This window comes from Parasteatoda tepidariorum, chromosome 7 (genome assembly GCF_043381705.1).
Source record: "Parasteatoda tepidariorum isolate YZ-2023 chromosome 7, CAS_Ptep_4.0, whole genome shotgun sequence".
Classification (NCBI taxonomy): domain Eukaryota; kingdom Metazoa; phylum Arthropoda; class Arachnida; order Araneae; family Theridiidae; genus Parasteatoda; species Parasteatoda tepidariorum.
The window spans coordinates 37,440,161-37,459,844 of record NC_092210.1 but is presented as its reverse complement, the minus strand read 5'-3'; the positions used below and the strand labels follow the sequence as shown (position 1 = coordinate 37,459,844).

The following is a 19,684-nucleotide window of genomic DNA, read 5'->3' as shown; positions in this document are numbered from 1 at the left end:
AGTTTGAATACCATCTTATTATTTGGTTATTCGACTGCTTAGTTTAAGTGTGGTAATTAACAATTAAATAAATTGTTATTTAACCATTTTTCAGAGAAATTTCTAGAAGTGCGTATTATGATCTGACGTGATGAGTTTGTTATGACTTACCCCATTTTTATTAATCAATTGTAAAACTATATTATATCTTAGATATAAAGAGTGATACCATTGATGAAATTTTGTTTCTTTGAAATTACGTTTCAAGAAAGATTAATATGTTCTTAAATTATTTGAATACTTCCTAAAAATTTGCCTTTTTTTAAATCTTTTAATTAAACAATTTTCACAATGCTTTAAATTCAAAAGTTTTCCAAAACATCGAAAAACCGTTTTCAAGACATTTAAGGTAGGTAGGCATGTACTTTATTTACAACACACTAGAGCTACACAATGATCTATTGGCGACGGTCTGGGAAGTATCCCTGAGGAGATACGAAGGCATCTTTTGATCCTCTGCAGAGAGGATAGCTCCCCCGCTTTGGTAACCCGACGACTTTTACTCAAAATCGAGCACTTAACGGTATAACAGATTATAATGAAAGGATACTGAGTATCCTTGATCCCTACACAGGATGATCATAGTCACCACCCAACCGCTACTTGATCACAACCAGTGTAGTTTAACTTCAGTGTTCTACTGGGAATTTTTTTTATTATCAGTTCACTGCTGGGACTAGACATTTCAAATGCTTATGAAATAAATCGATTATTTTTACCTCTATTTATCAGAATATATTCTTCACATTTATTTAAATAGCTATATAACGTGAAGAAATAAAACTGATCAAATTATTATAAATAAAAAAAATCCCATGTGTCTAAATATTTCATACATTCAATGGGTCAAAAAGTGTAATAAAACATCTAAAATATTTTTACATATCTACATGCCCTTATTATAACCGAATTGGAAATTTATTGCTTTTGCAAAATGTCTCTTTGAAATTGCAGTTTTTCAAAGGTTTAAATTTGAGTGGAACGTTTAGAGAAAAATAGACGCTTAAAATTGATAAAAAAAATTAAAAAATACCAATGAAAATCTAGCCGAAATATCAGCAAAACGCGTCGTAATATCGAAACGTCATAATGTTGAAATATCAGCAATATCAATAGTTTACGTTATTTTCGAATAGTTAAACAAAACCATTTCTATGTATAAGACCATTTCCAATAGCAGAACATATTTTGATTCAAACTAGAGTAAATGGCTTTCTTATTATAGGTATCCACATTTAAATTTATGCTAACCAATGCACAAATTTAATGATTGCTCGTAGACGCAATAGTTCGGAAACTAAACATCGCCAATATTCGTAAAAGGCATATTCTTCTGAATCTGGCTATTCCTGAGCTAGTCATTAATACAATAAACTCGGCACTCAAATAAAAGGAACTCTGAGTTAAAAGTTCCTACAGAGATAAAAAAAAATAAGCAGACTTAATAAATTGAACTTTAATTATTAATAACAGATCTTGATCAATATTTTGGTTCACTTTAAATAATTAAAATATTTCAGTATTTCTCGAAATTTTAATTTGATACAGTTCATCTGATAAATTGATTAATATCTCAGTATTAAATAAAAATATATAATGATGTAAAACTACTTCTCATTGCTGTTGAGTCAATTTTATTGGTCAGAAGTATCACATGATATCATTTATAATTAACAAAAAAGAGCCGGTTTGGAGATCTTTGTCTTGCACCAGCATAATATTTATAAAAATTACAATGATATTGACCAGTAAATGATTAAGTTATCTTTTATTTAATGTTATCTTTATTTACTTCACTTTTAATTGTTAAGATATTTAATAAATACTTAAAATGTAAAAGTATATATCATCAGATTATAATATTTTAAATTAATCATAAAATACTACCTTGGTATACAGGTATACAACAGTTTATTATTAAGACTCTTAAAAATCTTTTTAAAGTTATTAAATTGCAAAGATAAGCCTGCCATTACTCGTTTGGGCATCTGTCATCAATGACTTATAACGATGGTAATAAACACTTCGAAATCTGCACTAAGTGCTTTGCTGCCCAGGTCTCCCCTGACCACATTTTATCTTGTCTGGGACTTACCAGGCAGGACCTGGTTCAAGCTCCCCTGCTGGTGCTAGACTTTCTTAGAGTGAACGAGCTCATGGACCTGATCTGGCTCTGTAGGTCATGGGGATGAGAACAACAACAACAAATTGCAAAGAAGTTATTTTTCTGTTTCATAAAGGAATATTTTCTTTCACAACAAATTTTATGTGACACTGTATTTGATCGAATTAAACTAAAGAATAAAAAATAACTAGTTAAAATTTTAAAGCAGTATTAACAGCTCACTATTGTTAATCAATCTCTCAGATGAAAAATATGTATAAGATGAATCGATTTAAAGACGAATGTCATGATGTATCATTGCGGGGGTCACTGTATAAAGCTTCTTAACTCTTCCCAGTCTGCTGTGTATACAACTATGGTGGGTTGTTGTTGTGTCCAATCCTTCAGGATCTAGCGACAGCTAGATCAAATCCAAGAGACCGTGGACCCTAGCAAAATCAAGCACCAGAAGTGGGCTATCACGGATGTCCGCAAGAGCTAGCCCCAAGCAGTCGAGGATATGATCGGGGGAGGCCGGCATCAGATGGCACTTAGTGCACGTTGGAAAGACTTTGCGGCCGCATTCAAAGGTCATGCTTTTGAGGTGCCCACTGATAAATCTTGAGGCGGCCGTTTGAGCCTGTCTGTCAGCCTCAAGATCCAATGCACATCCTGGTCTTTTCCTACAGAACCAGGGACTATGGTGGGTAGAGCATCCTAGTGCCACCATTGAGGTCTTTGGTTCGAATCCGGCTGGCCACCAATGATCTGCTCTCTTCCATCTGCCCTCATTACTCCATCCTTTTCTGCCCTCATTACTTTTGAGATTATATATTTTGCTCAAAAAGGAGGATAAATTTTTTCAATTTTGTAAACATGAGGTTTCTAAATTCTACCATTTATTTTTCGGAACAATTTTGACGCATTTTTCTCAATTTTGAGAAACCTTTCAGTGCAAATAAGCATATTTGTTAAAATTACACTAAAAATACACGTAGGTGAAATCGACATGTTTAACTGTTTTTCCTCATTTTTTAACTACACTGAAAAGTTTTACAAAAATTTAACTTCAATATACATAGATATTATATTAAATAATTTTAGGCAATGTCATTAAAAATGTCCTGAAAACTACAATGTCGCTAAAAATATCCTGATTGTCATTGTCCTGAAAACTGAAAACTTTTTATGCGATATTCTTATTACCAAATGAAATAAATCAGTACTTAAAAAAAATTGAAAGATCTTTTCAAACATTAAACATTATATTCAGAAATTTTGAGTCCTACGAAATAGTGAAGCAATTATTTGAAAAATGAGCAGAATTCGAAAATAATTGAATATGAAATATTGAAGAGCAATTAGAGCAGGCCTGAGCATGTTTTTCAAATGCTCACTAACAAATCGGACTCTCCTGGGTTTCCGAAGGAAAAATATTAAAAGAAAGACCCAAATTGGCTTGCAGAAGAAGGATTACGCTAAAATTGTGTAATGCTAAATTTAAAATTTAAAGAAAAGTAAATGCAGGTAAGCTTAGGATAAACCTTGAAGTTTCAAATGCTGAAAAATGTATTCCAAATATCAAAATGCAAACAAGCCACAATTGGTTTGCATTTTGATGTTTTGAAAAAAAAAACTTTTTTTTTCAAAATCTAATGTTTCATTTTTTACTTGAATTAACTTTTCTCTAAACTTTAAATTACTTATGAGGGTGAAAGTGAATTTACCATGAAGGGATTCTCCCGTTGCATAGCCAAAGTTTATACATAGGAGGAGGAGGCTAGCTTTCATAGACATAATGAAAACCGATCCTCCAAGGGTTGGTACGGGTCTTCTGTATATAAGAGAAAAGCAACACTTAGGGGCATAACAGGAGATCTTCTTGAAACAGGTTAACACACACCTCCGAACCACTGCTAAAGTTGAGGATGAGAAGGAATGTTTTTTTTTTTTTTTTGTTTTTTTTTATTCTTCTGTTGCTGTATTTTTGCATAATTTTTTAAGAGAAGTGTCCTATTTATTAATGTGTTCCGTTTATTTTGCATTGTTTACTAAGCGTGGTGTGCTATGAGAATTTGTTTAAATAATTTATTTTGATTATGTCTGTAAGCTCATTTTGTTTTCTTAAATTAAATATAAATTTACAACACCTATTGTATACAAATGTTTAACTAACATTTTATTAAGAGTTGTCATTATAGAACCTCCATTACAAAACCAAATCCAGCCATTTTATTTTAATTTTATTTCATAACCATCCTTGAACAGTCAATCCAATTTTGAGTTTACGACTACTAAAGTTATCTTCAATAATAAATATTTCGAAATTAAATTTTCTCTTAAACCTTTTTTAAATTTTTTATTCATATAAATTCATTTAATGCACATGTAAATTGAGTTTCTTAAGTTTAGATGGGACTTTTATCTGAAAATATTTATGGCAAAACTAAATTTTGAACAGAATCGAAGTTTCTTTTAAATTCTATAGCTATTTATTGTAAAGTTCTTATTTTTTATTTAAAAACTCAGCTTTCTTGAAAGAAATTTAAATCAATTTTATTTTGGATATGAAATTTTTAATGAAAAAGCATTTTATTGAAGTTATTGTTGTAGAAAGAACTTTCAGTGAGAACGATTTTTTCCTTTTAAGAAAAAGTTGTACTTATTTGAATTTGATTATTTCGTCTTAAAACTATTTTAAGAGTTTATTTAAAAAAAGCACTATTTTCTTTCAATTTTCTTCAGAACTTTGAAGATTTTATTTTTCTTCAAAATATCTGCATATTTTCGTAAACATTTCTTACTGATTTTAAGATTAATCTTACCTTATAAAATGTTTCACTTGGTCTCATTACCACAATCATGCGTTGGTTTCGACAACTAAATGTTGTGGGATTATTTTACTTTGCTGTGCTGTTTTTTTTAAATTTTAAGGCTTCTAAAGATAAATTGATTGATAGTTTGCTTATTTCTGAAGCATTTACGACGTTGCAAAAATTTTATTCTATTATTACAGTAAAATAACTGGCAGCAGTCTGTCCAGCCAATTAAATGCAAAGCTTACGGTAAAAAACATTTTTTACTTTATTGTTTTGAAACAGTTTACAACTAGTAAGATTAAAATAACATGAATACAAATCTATAAGGTTTTTCAACTATTAAAACTAGCATGATTTAAGAACAGTGCAAAATAAATTTAACTGGACATTCGAATGAGGCCTTTCGTTAGGCAATGGGCATTAGAGTTGTGATCTGGTTAAGTTGTGTTTTATCAAATGCACCGTGAAATGTGGTTTAATTAGTTTTTCTGGTTATTTCACCTATCGTAAGAGATGGGAAATGCCAGAAGTTTTATGTTAAGCAGATTCATGGTGCTGCCATATATGCGTGAATGAAAGTATAGTATTCTAATAGTCCAGGTTTACCAATTTGAGGAGCAGGAAACTGCAAACTCCTTATACGTTGAAGAAAATAGGGGATATATTGTGATGTCAGCGCTGGAACTCGAACCCCTGTTCTGTATTTCAAGAGATTGACCCTCTTGGCTGTAATGTGTTTCCAGCAGTAAGGAACTAAGTGCTTCTAGTTGGCGTGATAAAATTCTGGTTGTTTAACCGTATTAGGTGAAGGCAGTTAATAAACAGTTTTTCTTTCAGTTAACAGTTTGAATACCATCTTATTTATGGTTATATGACTATTTTTGTTTTTTGTTTTATTTGAAAATGATTAACTAACAATTAAATAAATTGTTATCTAACCATTTCTCCGAGAAATTTCCCACAGTGAATGTATTTCATGCGCATATTTTTTTCCTTTAAAAAATAAGGAGATATTTATTAAAATACATATTTTAAAACCGTTAATATTATGTTGTTTTAATAATTTGCCTCATTAAATACTGTTTTTACGTTATTTTTTTTAAAAGATAAAACTGTAAAAGTTTAGTATAAATATATATCGAAAAATACGTGAATACATAGATAAAAACTGAAACAAGTTAAATTAAAATTAAAAGTGAAGTAAAATGGAGTTATTTAAAAAAATCTTCATTTTCATGAGACATTTGAATTAGACTTAATTTACATCTTATTTAAAAGTGAAGTCATTTTAAAAAATTGCAAAGTAATAAAGACATTTTTAACTACAAGCAGTTAAGAAGAAGCATTATTTAATAATTCAATCGAGACATTGCATATTAAGATATCTGTATAGCTGACACTTAAAAAAAATACAATATTATGAAAATTATTGTTTTTAATATTACAAAAATTATGAAAAATAAGGAAATAAAATAGTTATTTTTAAGATTCAGTCTATTATTCCCTTAAAGCAATATTTAAAAACGTGTATCGAGTTTGACGGAGATCAAAAATATTACTAATACATTAGAGAATTTAAAATTAAAACATGGACAAATTGGAAAATATTAACTTGTTTTAAAACTTTTTAAATATAATGCATTTTCATTAATTATTATTCTTTTAACTATTAGTTCTAAGAATTATTATTTCATATTTTAACTGTAACTATTATTCTTTTATGGGGGAAATTAAAAACAAATTGATATCATATTTTTATTTCTCTTATTTTATTACTTAACAAAAATATATTTATATAAGAAAGTGACAAAGCATTTTAGTTGGTTGTCAAACTCATTAGTTTGGGCAATTCCTATAAAAGCATTCTGAGTTACGTCAAATGTAAAGAGGACGATGCTTTTTTTAGACTCAAAATGCTTTTAATTTTGAAATATACTGTCATAAAATAGCAGCATTTTTATATAATTACTTTAGGGATTTAAGACTGAAAAATTTTAAAATAATCATAAAAGCTACTTCTAGTATAAGTGAAAGTGATGAAAGTAATGAATTAAATGAAGTATTTAAACGTAACTACGTGTTTGATCTGGAAATTTGAAATTGTGATATTAGGAAATTGAAATTTGGTTGCTAGTTGTTGGTGGCATTATGACGCACACGCACGTATGGTGATGATGAAATATGTCGTTAAAATATATAAATTACATTTTGTGAACCTCCCACACTAAATTTTTTCAACTGCTTAATTTGATTAATACTGCGCACTCTTCGAGTGGTAATTTATTTCTTCAGTCATGCGCGGTGTTGATCTATTGAAGTGGAAGGAAAAAACCAGAAATTTTTGTATTCTAGATAAAATTAAAAACAGAGATTTAGCTTTTTTTTTTTAAATGCTTCTCAAACAGCATCGTAAAAATGAAATCTGTAATACTACGGAAAAATTCAGGCAACAAAGTTACCAAAGATTATCCGTATGCTGTTGAAAAACATGTCAGAAATTTCCTGCGACAAAACATTACAGAAAAAAATCTGTACTCACCAGTTATTTCTGTAGGTCAAAGTACGACAGAGAAATTTGGCATGAAGGTAGCTGTATACACTCTGGTTTGTATTATGAAACATATTTCTAAAATTTTGATTAGTTTTTTTTTCAATTATTTTCTTTTTCTCGATTTTTGAGACATTATTAAAAATTATCACGTTTGAAAGAATTGCGGAAGGATTTTATTTTTTTCCATTGCTAAGTTAAGTCGTTCCGAAGTGGAATTCAAACTTCCTGGTCTGAGTACAGCTCCTTGATCACCATGCAAGCCGGTTGGTTTCTGTTTCGATGAATAATACTATTAGTTGCCGCTTTGATATCAAAATATTTCATATTCAAAGTTGAAAAAATCTGTACTCAACAGATGTAATCCGTATTTATGGTTACAGAAATCCTTTATTAACCGCCTTACGCTTTTGACTGCTTACGATGTAGTTTAAAAACAAATTACTGTAGTTTCAGAGAACACAATTTTTTGTACGAAGGTTACAGAATTATTAAGTTTTTAAACAAAAATTTTTCAAAGTGTATCCCTAAATTTAAGAACGAAAATTGAATTGAGTAAATATAAAAACTAAATCTAAAAAATAGAATTCTGAAATTAGATTTAAGATAGGTTTTTAAATATTACCATTTAGAAATTCTACGCCAGCGAAAAGAGAACGTGATTTTCTGCTTACTTACATGCGATTACGAATGCTGTTTATTTGCTAAACTATATCTTAAAAGTCAGATTAAGGCGTGAAACACATTTGTGCTATTCATCCTACGCTCCATTAATTCTGCAAATCGCATGTAAAGAGGTTGTTCTAAAACTGTCTCTCTTATTAGATATTTTGTGGGTCCAATTCATAAATAAAGTAAAAAAGAAAGCTCTTCAGGGATTTCAAATTAATATTTAGACGAGAAAAAAGCAAAAAGGACAAGCGATTTCAACTTTGAAAAAACAGTATGGTCAAAACTACCAAAATATAATAAAGTTTATAGTATTTCTGTCTCTATAAGAGCACCAAAAAGCTCGGTAATTTTCACCGAAACACTTTAGTAAAAAATTTGGTAACTATGGTCAAATTTTATAATTTTATCACGATACCTTAAAACATGGCATGAAAACCATTTATTTGGTGAAATGTACTCTTCTCGGGTTTTTTTAATAAATGTGTGATAATAAGAATTATAAGTTTAAGACCAGAATTTCCGGTAAACCGTTACCATATGAACAAAAAATTATATAATCAATAGTCAAATACCATATATTTTGATTTTTAATACTAGAATTATGGTTTTATTTACCGAAAATAGGATTACCATACTGTATTTATATAATTTTTTCCTCGTGAAACTACTAAAAAAACATAAGACAGAAAAATCGAAATCTGTTTGATTGCTAAAAGGAAAAATTAAATTGTAAAACGGTTGTTAAAGTAACATCTCAAAGTTTCCACCAAAAATCAAACTGTTTATAATGTTTACAGTTAATCTTTCCACGGTATTATTTCTCTAGATTTCAGACAAATTCCCTTTACGTATTTCGTGACATAGCTGCAAAAGTATACATTAAGATCTGTCATTACGGAACACCTTGCCCATTACTTTCATTATGCAATTGAAATATTCCTAAAACATAAACATGACGCTTAATGATGTGCTTAAATAAATAAATTGTAAAGCCTGCCAAAAAATGCCTATTAGTTCAACTTACAAAATTAGTGACGGCCTCTTAATTATTTGCTTGGGGGAAAACAAAAACAAATAAATAAATATGTCTAGTCTTAGAATATGGCTTTATGCCCCGATGATATTCCCTTCACTTCCTGATCACATTTCCCACTTACCTACTCCCATCCTACGTGGGATTGAGCTGGCGCCTGTGCAGTTTTCTTTCTTGCCGAACCTCATTCTCTAAAAGATCTTCATTCGATACAGACGTTTCCTGAGCATCGCCGTAAGACATCTCAACATTTCCACATCAGTTTTGCTCAACGATAACACTCTCTTCGAATGTGATTCATATTGAAGAAAGTAGCTTATAAATAGGTATGGAATGTATTTATGAATTATTTTTATTACATTTTATAAAAATGAAACACATTTTAAATTTAAAAAAAATTAATATGCTTGATTATTGTTAAATATCTCAGAACAATTAAATAATAATTCTTCAAAGACAATTTTGTTTTCCTTTTTCTGAATTATTTTTTTAGAAACAATTTTTTGAGATCACGTTTAAGTTAAATGAGTATATTCAGATAACTTTGTTATTATTAATAGGAAAGAAATGAAATACTGTCCATACGTAACATAACCTGTTTTATTTTAAATGTTTTTGAACAATGCAATAATAATTCTTCAAAGAAAATTTTGTCTTTTTTATCGGATTTATGCTTTTTGGAAATAATTTTGGATAAAAATTAAGTTAAATGAGTATATCCAGATAACTTTGTTATTATTAATAGAGAAGAAACTAACTACTTTTGATACGTTATATTATAACTTGATTATTGTTTAATGTTTTTGAACAATGAAATAAAGATTTTTCGAGGAAAATTTTGTCTCAGTTTTCCGGATAAATGCTTTTTGGAAATAAATGCTCGAGATCACGATTAGGTTAAATGAGTATAACCAGATAACATTGCTATTTTTAATGCAAAAGAAATGAATTACTATTAGTATGCTATATTGTGATTTTTTATTATAATAATACTATTGCATTATTATATTACTATTGTTACATGAAAATATTACTACACGGTGAAAAATATGTCGATATTTTAGTGACTTTTCTGGCAAAAAAAACAACAACATCATTTTGGTTAATAAAACCAAAATAATTGGTATTTGAACCAGTTATTTGGTAATTTTTCCCTTCATATGGAAAATCGGAAATTCAGGTTCTCAAAACTATTGTTCTTATTACCACACGTTTAATGAAAAATATTAAACTGAAACGTAATTTTTGCCGATATATGTCTTTTATGTCATGCAATATGGTATCAAGATAAAATTACTAAATTTTAACACGCTTACCAAATTTTATCACTTGTTATAAAATATTTTTTATTGCAAATTTTATCAAACTCGTTACCAAATCTCTTCGGTAAAATTTACCATGATTTCAATATCATGGTAATGGTAATGGTAAAATATAACTAGAATATGGTAAATTTTACCATATTCTGGTAGTATCGACCATATTTTTTTTTTCCTGGAACTATACTATTATTTTTTTATTATACTATATTTTTGTAACATTTAACTTTAAGCTTTCATTTTGGGAGTATACTTCATATCTTTGAATAACAACGACATGTCACTTCTAAATAAACTCTTTAACATTTATTCGATACTTTTTTCGTTATATTCTATTTCGAATATAAACTTTTCAGCTGGCGGGAATTTTAAGTGCTTTTCTTATTTCATGCTACTGAAAAAATGTGAGCGTTAAATATTTATCATATATGAATCTGATACAAATCAAGAAGAGGAAATGATTCTTTATTTTTTCAAACAGAGAATGATGGTGATTTGATAATTGGTTTTTAATTTAAATCCTACAAAAATAAAAATTATGAAAGTGAAAAAGTTTATAAAAAATACAAATGGTGTAAGCAAACAGGTTTTGAAAAGTTTTATACTCATTCAAATGTAATTGGAATGCAAAATAGGAAAATTAAAAACGTTGAAAAAATTTTATGCTTTCCTGTAGGCAATAAAACGCTGCTTTAAAATTTTGCTCCGAAATCGAAATAAAACCCAAGAAAAAGGGAAAGCAGTTTAAATAGTTATGCTATTAGCATACTGACACCAAAATACTATTTCTGAGAAAACATAATTCATGAAACAAATAATATAATTAAATATACACCATTGAATCAATTTTTATGTATTGACTTGTTTCGAGTCCTTAGAGAATTCAATCATCTTTTCCTTTACCTTTTCCGCACAGATTATCCTTTAATTGATTTTATTAATCTTATTGAAGATATACTTATTATCTCTAAAATGACAGTTGATGTGAAAAATTAATTTAAGAAAAGCAGAAGAGAAAAATGTAAAGTTTGCTGCATTGTGCTTATAAAGTGAAGATTTTTTTTCTCAAAGTTTCAAAATTAGGTAAAAGTTTATAAGTTTGCCAACTAGTTAAAAATAACTGCCATTCCTGTGGATAAAACTAATCTACGCTTTTTCAAGAATAGTATTTTTATTTTATTTTTTATAATTAAATTGTTTCAATCATCAAACTCTATGAACAACTTATGAATATTAGATGTTTATCTTTAAATAGCATTATTTTCTCGTTAAATGTGTAAAAGAGAAACAGAAAGAAATAATGATTATATTTTATGAGTAGTCATGTCATGGTAAGTCATGTTTTATTTAATGATAAGTTTTTATGATCAAGAGTACTTGAAACAAAAATTTGTTTAATCAATTATTTAAAATCAATAAACTGTTTAATTATGTTATAAATATTAAATCTTCAGTTTTATTGAACACTAACTAAATACCCATTCTTTGTACGTGTTGTAAAACTAAATAATCAATAAATCGCTCTGCCTCACTACTACGAAATTATGCACAATATTGAAAGACATATACCGACATAAGTAATTGAGCTAAAACATATAAAAAAGAATTTTTATTTATTATTATTTATTGCCCATATGGTGTCTTTACGTTATTAAGTTAAGCAAAACGTGCTTTTAGACATCCATCCAATCAAAAAAGAAAAAATTAATTAAATTCAGCAATATTTGACATAATGCTATTACCCGAGATTAGAAATAGTTGATAATCAAAATTTACCATAACCAACAGTTTCCTCTACAAATATGTTCATAACATATTCCAATTAAAGAGCTATAGCGATTGTCCCTGGTTCCTGTATTGGTAAATGTCATTAAAATTGACGTTGCTTGAGGATTTAGATTTTAATTTATCGTTATTATTTATATTTTTAAAATTATATTAATTATGATATAAATAATAAATAATAATATAAAGTGCTTTATTAAAATAAAGCATGTGAACTATTTTCATTATCCGACACTTATTAACTAATGGATTACTTTTCCTTTAATCGATTAAAAACTTATATTGAGATACATATTTGAGTCATAAAATAGATTTGAGTTATAAAAGATTTAAGAAAAGTGTGTTTGTTACACTGTAAAAAAATTGCAGATCAAGTTGCAAAAAAAAGTACTGGTATTTAGGGTACTTTTTTCAGGAGAATTCCTTAATACAGGAACATGTTACAGAACAAAAAAAGCTGATGTACCGTAATTTTTTTCTCTGATAATTACCTAAAAATCACTGAATGACTGTAGATAAGTAAGTATTACTTACATAGATATGTTTCAGTAAAAATGGATTTTACGGTAATATGGATTTTGCGCAAGTGGTGTACTCAAAGTGCTGGCACTTTATACCGTAATTTGATCCGGAATTTTTTACTGTGTAGTACTAAGCTAATTCCGGTGTTTGTGGTCTAAAACTGTAACTAAATTAAACTAAATAAGGTTCTAATTCTAAAATGTTAATCAAATGTGTTTTGTTTCAGAACTTGGACTTATTTTAAATTGGACGTAGTTTCAATAGTAAAATTCGTTTTTCGTATCAAATGTTTATTTGCTACAACTTGAGTATGTTGTTCAGTTACATCATATTTGCTATCAAATTTAACCATAATATAGCATTAAACAAATTATGGAATGATTACCTATCACGGTAATGTGAATTTACTTACAAGTGATATAGCAAGTTAGTTCAATATTGTAGCTTAACTTGGACCAGTATTTTAACTTCTGTTACTTTTTTGAATAAAACGTGGAATCTTTAACCAATCATGATGATCTAATACGTCTATGGATTTGATTAGAACATCACACACATTCTTTATGCTACTGATGCAAAGAAAATTGCCCATGATTTATATCTAAGAATTAAACAGCACAAGGTTAATATTTTGTAAATTATCTACTACTTTAATCTTATTCAGTTCGTAAACTTTTATTTGTCAGCTCTTTTGCAAATACCAGGGGCATCCAAGTGCATTTTCCCTTTTATGGATTTTCCCTAAATTACATTCGTTAAAATAACGCAATTCTCGATCTCTTTGTTTTAACACTTTTCCATATTTCTTACATGCCATTAACAGTGATTATTGAACTTGGTTTTACAAATTTCTTTGCCACCCAAAAGGTTTCTATTAAAATACGATTTTGAGTTCACTTTTGTTACATTACTGTAAACCCCTTCTCCTTTTTTGATGAGTAATTATTCCACATATAAATCTATGTCTTTACATAGAGCGTACTTTGCTAAGTATCATCGATTTTATTGCTAATATTTTTTCATTTTTCGGGAATTTTTAAAGACTCGTGATCAACAAATATCAAATATGTAACTCCATTTAACCGCATTAATTTCCAATGAAATCAATAAGTTTATGGATTTCAACGTGGTACCCTCTGTGCCGGGACTTTTAACCGGAATTTAATCAGGGATTTTTTACAATGTGTTTTCAGCGAAAATACCAGTTTTGAGGTTAAACTTTTCAAAAACAAATTAGAATGATGTATTTAAATTTATGTTCTTCTTTCACCTAGCTAAAAAAGTTTTTTGAGCTAATCATTTTAAAATTCGAAAATTTGTCAAAAAGCACCGAAATGAAACACCTTATATAGTGGATAATAATTGATTGTTTTGTTCCAATATATGCCGTTTCTTGTAATTAAAAAAAACATATATTTTTGCAACATGTATCTTATTTATAATGTTTAATTTTAACATATTACTAATAGAAAGCTCGAAATCATTTTATATTCATAGTTTATATATACATTCTGATGCCTTTGTTTAAATCGATTTTACCTCCTTTTCATGGAATTTAAGTTCGGAGAGAGATTTTAAAAAATGCTTACTTTACCTTCAAAGCAAGTTTACTTTTCCCACTTTTAATGTGTTTTAAAAATGTATTGTTCAGCTAATTATAAAGGATAATGGAGACAGAAATCATGTTTATCGACCTTCAAATTAAGAACGCTTTTAATCGTTTTCAGTGCTTGACTGAATAGAAAATGCTTGTTTATTTAATTTGTAAGTATGAAGAAAAAATATATTTTTCTGAAATTGAATTGAGCTTATTTGAAATTTGACTAAGTGAAATTAGAGTAGTTTTTGTTTAAAACTATTGTATTCATTTAAATACATTTAGAGCAAATGATTGTACTTCGATTGATTGAACTAAAGATATAAAAAAGTAAAAGATCGAAGAACGAATTTTTCTTTTTTCATAATTCATTTGAGTTTATGTAGGATATATATAAAGGATATATTTCATAGAAAAAAATGCTTTTATGACTTTTATTAATTTTATGCTGATGACAAACAAGAAATATGGAAATTAATGTAGGAAAACTGAATTCTACTATGTGATTTTTCGGCCAATAAAACTGCTCCGGCAACAATGAAAATCTGTGTTAGACATTATGATTAAATATTATATTGTTATATAGAGATAAAGGAAGTAGAGCTTACTTTAAAAGCAAAGAACTTTGCAGTAGCTACTATGCAAAACATTACTGCAAAATAGGTCTCTAATATCATATGAACATTTAGAAATAAGATTATAAAAATATGAAGTACTCTTACGAAATCCAAAAAGTAAACATGTGGGCTGAAATCAGCTTATCTGACAACGAAATGTAAATTTATACTGTTAGAATTTTCATTTTGAAATTATGGTAAAATAGCAGGAAGCAGTCAGTCCATCCTATTAACCATAAAGTTTATGGTTAGGAACATTTTTACCGATACAGTTTTGAAACTGTTTACAACTGGTGCGGCTAAGAAACTGTGAATACAAAAATAAATGGTTCTGTAACCATTTAACATTGAATAGTTTCTAAATGATGAAAATCAAACTTAAATGGACTTTGGGACTCGGTAGATGGCGCGCCATTTATGCGTGAACGATAGTTTCGTATTCCAATAGACGAAGGAAACTTGAACAGTGTAAGACACTGTAAACTTTTCATGCATTAAAGAAATGGAAGAAATGTTATGATGTCAACACTGGGATTTGAACCCCTGTTCAGCCTGTCATAGGATTGACCGATTAGCTCTTTCCGCTATTATATGCACCCTGCTGCAAGAAACTAAATAGCTTTATAAGGTTTGTTGCTTTATAAGGCCTGTTTGGCCCGGATAGAATTCTGGCTGCAAAACCATTTTAGGTAAGAACAATCAATGAACGTTTTTCTCACACTTAACAGTTTGAATGTCATCTTTTTTATGCTTATTTAACTATTTTGGTTGAAAATGGTAAAGTAACAGTTAAATAAATTGCTATTTGACCCTTTTTACCCAGAAATTTCTAGTGTAGTTACATTGTATTCTTTTCATTTTAATTGCAAAATTATTTATTTTTAACTGAATAAATTGATTTTCCTGAAATGTTATTTAAAACGTCATTAATTTTAGGCAAACAAACTTAGTAACTGAATTCTGGATGTAATAAATAACTATACTAAATATTAGTTAGTTAAAAACGCTTTCGAAAAGTAAAATTTTACTTATAAATATTACAGTAAAACAATTAGATGAAGATGGTCCAATCATACCAACGTTGAAAAAACTCTGAATTTCATTTTAGCAAAGACTTTAGCAATGTTTGGAATAGGGTAAGGTTTAATTTGAATTTGAAATTTCTGCAAAAGATTAAATTCAGGCTCTACTATATCAGCAAATGGCAAAGACCTATAAGATTTTGATAATAATTCAAATTGAAGTAGAATAAAAATTTGAATTTTGAAAGCACGACTATTTAAAAATTCGATTTCTCAGGAAATATTCGATTTATTTTGCTCAGATTTTTTATTTTGCAGTGTAAAATTACATTGTTCGGAATGATATAAGCAATTACATGCCTCACAATTCAAAATTTTGTTCAACAACTATAAAGTAAAATATAAAAAAATAGTAAATATTTTCTAAGAATAATTTTTTGCAAGGAATACGAATTTCATAATTATGTGCAAAAAATTTTCAATTTCCTTATAAAGTTCTTGAAACGTGACGAAATATGCGAATAGTAAAATTAGCATTAAGGGGATTAAATTTTCGACCGCTCTCCTGTCCAAACAATTAGGACCATATTTCCTGGATTGTGGCTACCCCCTTCATTTTGGGGGCCAAAAATCCAAATTTGTTGAAAAATAGGCATGTTCATTCAGAGAAAGTACTTTTTTATATCTGATTTCGTTGCTTAAAGTATCCCCTGCACTAGCTAATTTTTTGTGCACTGTAGCTATTTATCCAATTTCCTTAGAATTAGTTACCTTTCTCCTCATTACTTCAAGTCTAATACCGAATTTTTTGCTATCTCACAGCTTCAATGATTTAATCTTCAAAGCTAAGTTCGTATTTGCTTATTACTATTTCCGTTTATTCTTCGACAATCTCTTATTTTATTTACTTCTTTCATTGAACCTTTGGTATTTTGGTGAGATTTCTGTGTTAGTGTGTTAAATTTGCTTTGTAGTTCCCTATAAAGTAATTGCTTCGAAATTTTTTCCTTTAATATTTTTATTATACTTTCATATTCTTTCTCATCAGTCCCAGCAATGTTTGCATCACTAACTGCTTTTAAGGTATTATTTGAAGGATTTAAATATAAAATTAAGCCCTTTTTGTTTGCCTACCATTTTTCTAACTTAGAAATTCGCTCTAAATTTTTGAGAAAGTACTCAAAATTTTCTTCTTTCTTAATATTGATTTTTTAGCTAGCTCATTATATACACTTAACAATGATTATTAGACAACAGTCAAAATTAAATTAACGCTTTTCTATGCTCAATCTTTTAACATCATATCAATCAATACATTAAACATTTTTGAGTAATTACTCAAACAACTTATTCTTATACTCATTACACAAAACGTTTAAATCATTCTCCATTTCACTAGTAAGGTATCATAATTTCTGAATGAAACCTTAAATACATAAAAATACGTAATAAAAAAGTAATATGTGGTTTTTGAAATTAGGATCAAAACATCTGTTATATGACATGGATTCACAATAGCATAAATGTATATCAAGGAAATAGTAATAATAATGAGAAGAAGAGTAATTAATTCATAGTTTCTATTACACTAATTAATTAACTTTTTTTAAAAATTCATTGTCCAAAAATTTTTTTTTATGTGCAACTAACATTTTAATTATTCAAGTAAATTAAACAGTCTAGTCCTAATTAACTTAGAAAAATTACTCAAGAGAAATGTAATACTAAAATTCAATTCCACTAGATGACTACTAACAACGGAATTTCATGATGAATATGATGTATCGTATGTAGTGACAGCAAAACGAGCAATTAATAATCATGTCCTATTATTGCAATTAATGGTTCTTAAATTTAATTTAAAAATATTTGTACGCTTACATGAACATGGAATTTAATTGCAACCAATAATTTAATTTTATGTCAGTGTATAATTAAATTAATTGTTGATGTAGAAGAATTTCCTTTCATCGACTACAATTTAAAACCTGAGGAAATGTTATAGTTAAGAGCATGAATAAATAAAATGCACGCTAATCCAAGAATTTAATATTTAAATTTCATTAGCCAGTGCCTGAGAATGAATGAGTTTGATTTAGGATCTAGAAGCTTGATTTAGGATCTGGAAGGTTTGATTTAGGATCTTAGGATCAGCTTTAGTTCTTTTTATCTGAAACCGACTCTTTATGTTTACCATCTTGCATGATTTTAAAATTAGTACAGTTTTTGATTCAATAAGAAAGTTCAAAACGAAGAAAAGGGAAATATTTTAATTGTTTTAAAAATAATAATTTATGTCTAACATGAGTACCCATAATCAATTTATATCCAATTATATTATACCCATATGATCTTCTCCCAGATGAGCTTTCGCCGCCATTTTTAATTCACTGAAGAGGAGAGGGCAAAGAAAGAAGGAAAGAAAAACTTAAAAATTAATGTCCAGTTTTCTTTAAGTTTTTTTATCTGAAAATTCTGAAATTAAAACCGAGTTGGTAAGACTAATAATTTAAAGGTCGGTATGACTAGTAATTTAGAGGTTAGTCATGTCAGTATTAATATGATTCATGCATAAGAAACACGATTTTACACATGCGCCTATTTTTGGGCCTGACATTCTTATCCTGATAAGTGATGAGTTATATGTATTTTTTTGTCCATAGGAATGAAATAAAAAAAAGTCAATAATTGACAAGTTTGAACATTATATAGTTTTATGTATAGGAAGTGTTTTTATGTATTTCTTCAGGCTGAATCGAATGACATAAAACATAAAACAATAAGTCGTATGGTTTATAAGATAAAAGGGTCCATTAAGTAAATAAACAAATTTTGATTAATATCAATTGCGCATGAAAACCTTATATCTGCAGGACTATTTGTTCCATCGGTTTAAATTTGTTTTTATGTGTCTTAGGATCAAATTAAACATTGAACAATACCAAATTTTTCTTTAGATAGCTATGTTAGATATGTATAGTTATGAGCAAAAAAAAAAAAAATAGGGTATGTGTAAAAGTAAAAGTATAAAGGGTGTACAGGTATGAGCAAAAAGAACCCTAATTCTTTATACATAAATACTTTATTATCAGCTGTTGGTGTTATCCACTTGGTTTTGGTCTCATTCGTAACGGTGCCTTACTTTTTTAGATATCAATGTTTAAAACTTTCTCATTTCACCTTCTCTGTAAATTCAAGATGACTGGTACAAACTTCAGATATCCATATCAGGTCTGGACCACAATCTTTTTTTTTAAATTTCCAACCTTCTAAAAATAATTTCAACTATCAACTACTTCTTAAGCAAGTTAAAAAACGTTCATAGATTTTGTTTTTTAAAGATTTTTAGTAATAAATATTTTATTATGTCTTAAATTTGCTACCTCATAATTCTAAGACAAATGATAAAATTGCTGCAAAAATCATAAAATCTTTAGTAACTTGTCTTAAATTACTGAATTTATTATTTACATTTTAGATATATATTCTGTTGACTATTTCGTGTTTAGTTACTATCGATATAATGGATATATAATAAATAAATAACTCGATATAATATAATGTGTACACATTTAATACACATTAAAATATTTATGTATTTACCGAA

At 28.2% G+C, this 19,684-nt stretch overlaps 1 protein-coding gene across 2 annotated transcripts in view; it reads left to right on the top strand.

Moving 5' to 3' along the window:
• The window catches only part of LOC107455639 (uncharacterized), a 107,448-nt gene that overhangs the window by 36,097 nt on the left and 51,667 nt on the right, over positions 1-19,684 (top strand). Inside the window, exon 1 of one of the 2 annotated variants that reach the window (XM_043048215.2) lies at positions 9,340-9,541. The exons of the other annotated variant lie outside the window; for it this stretch is intronic. The gene's annotated coding sequence lies outside the window, so the exon portion shown is untranslated. Of the gene's footprint in view, positions 1-9,339; positions 9,542-19,684 lie in introns of those variants that run through there. 2 annotated transcript variants of the gene reach the window in all.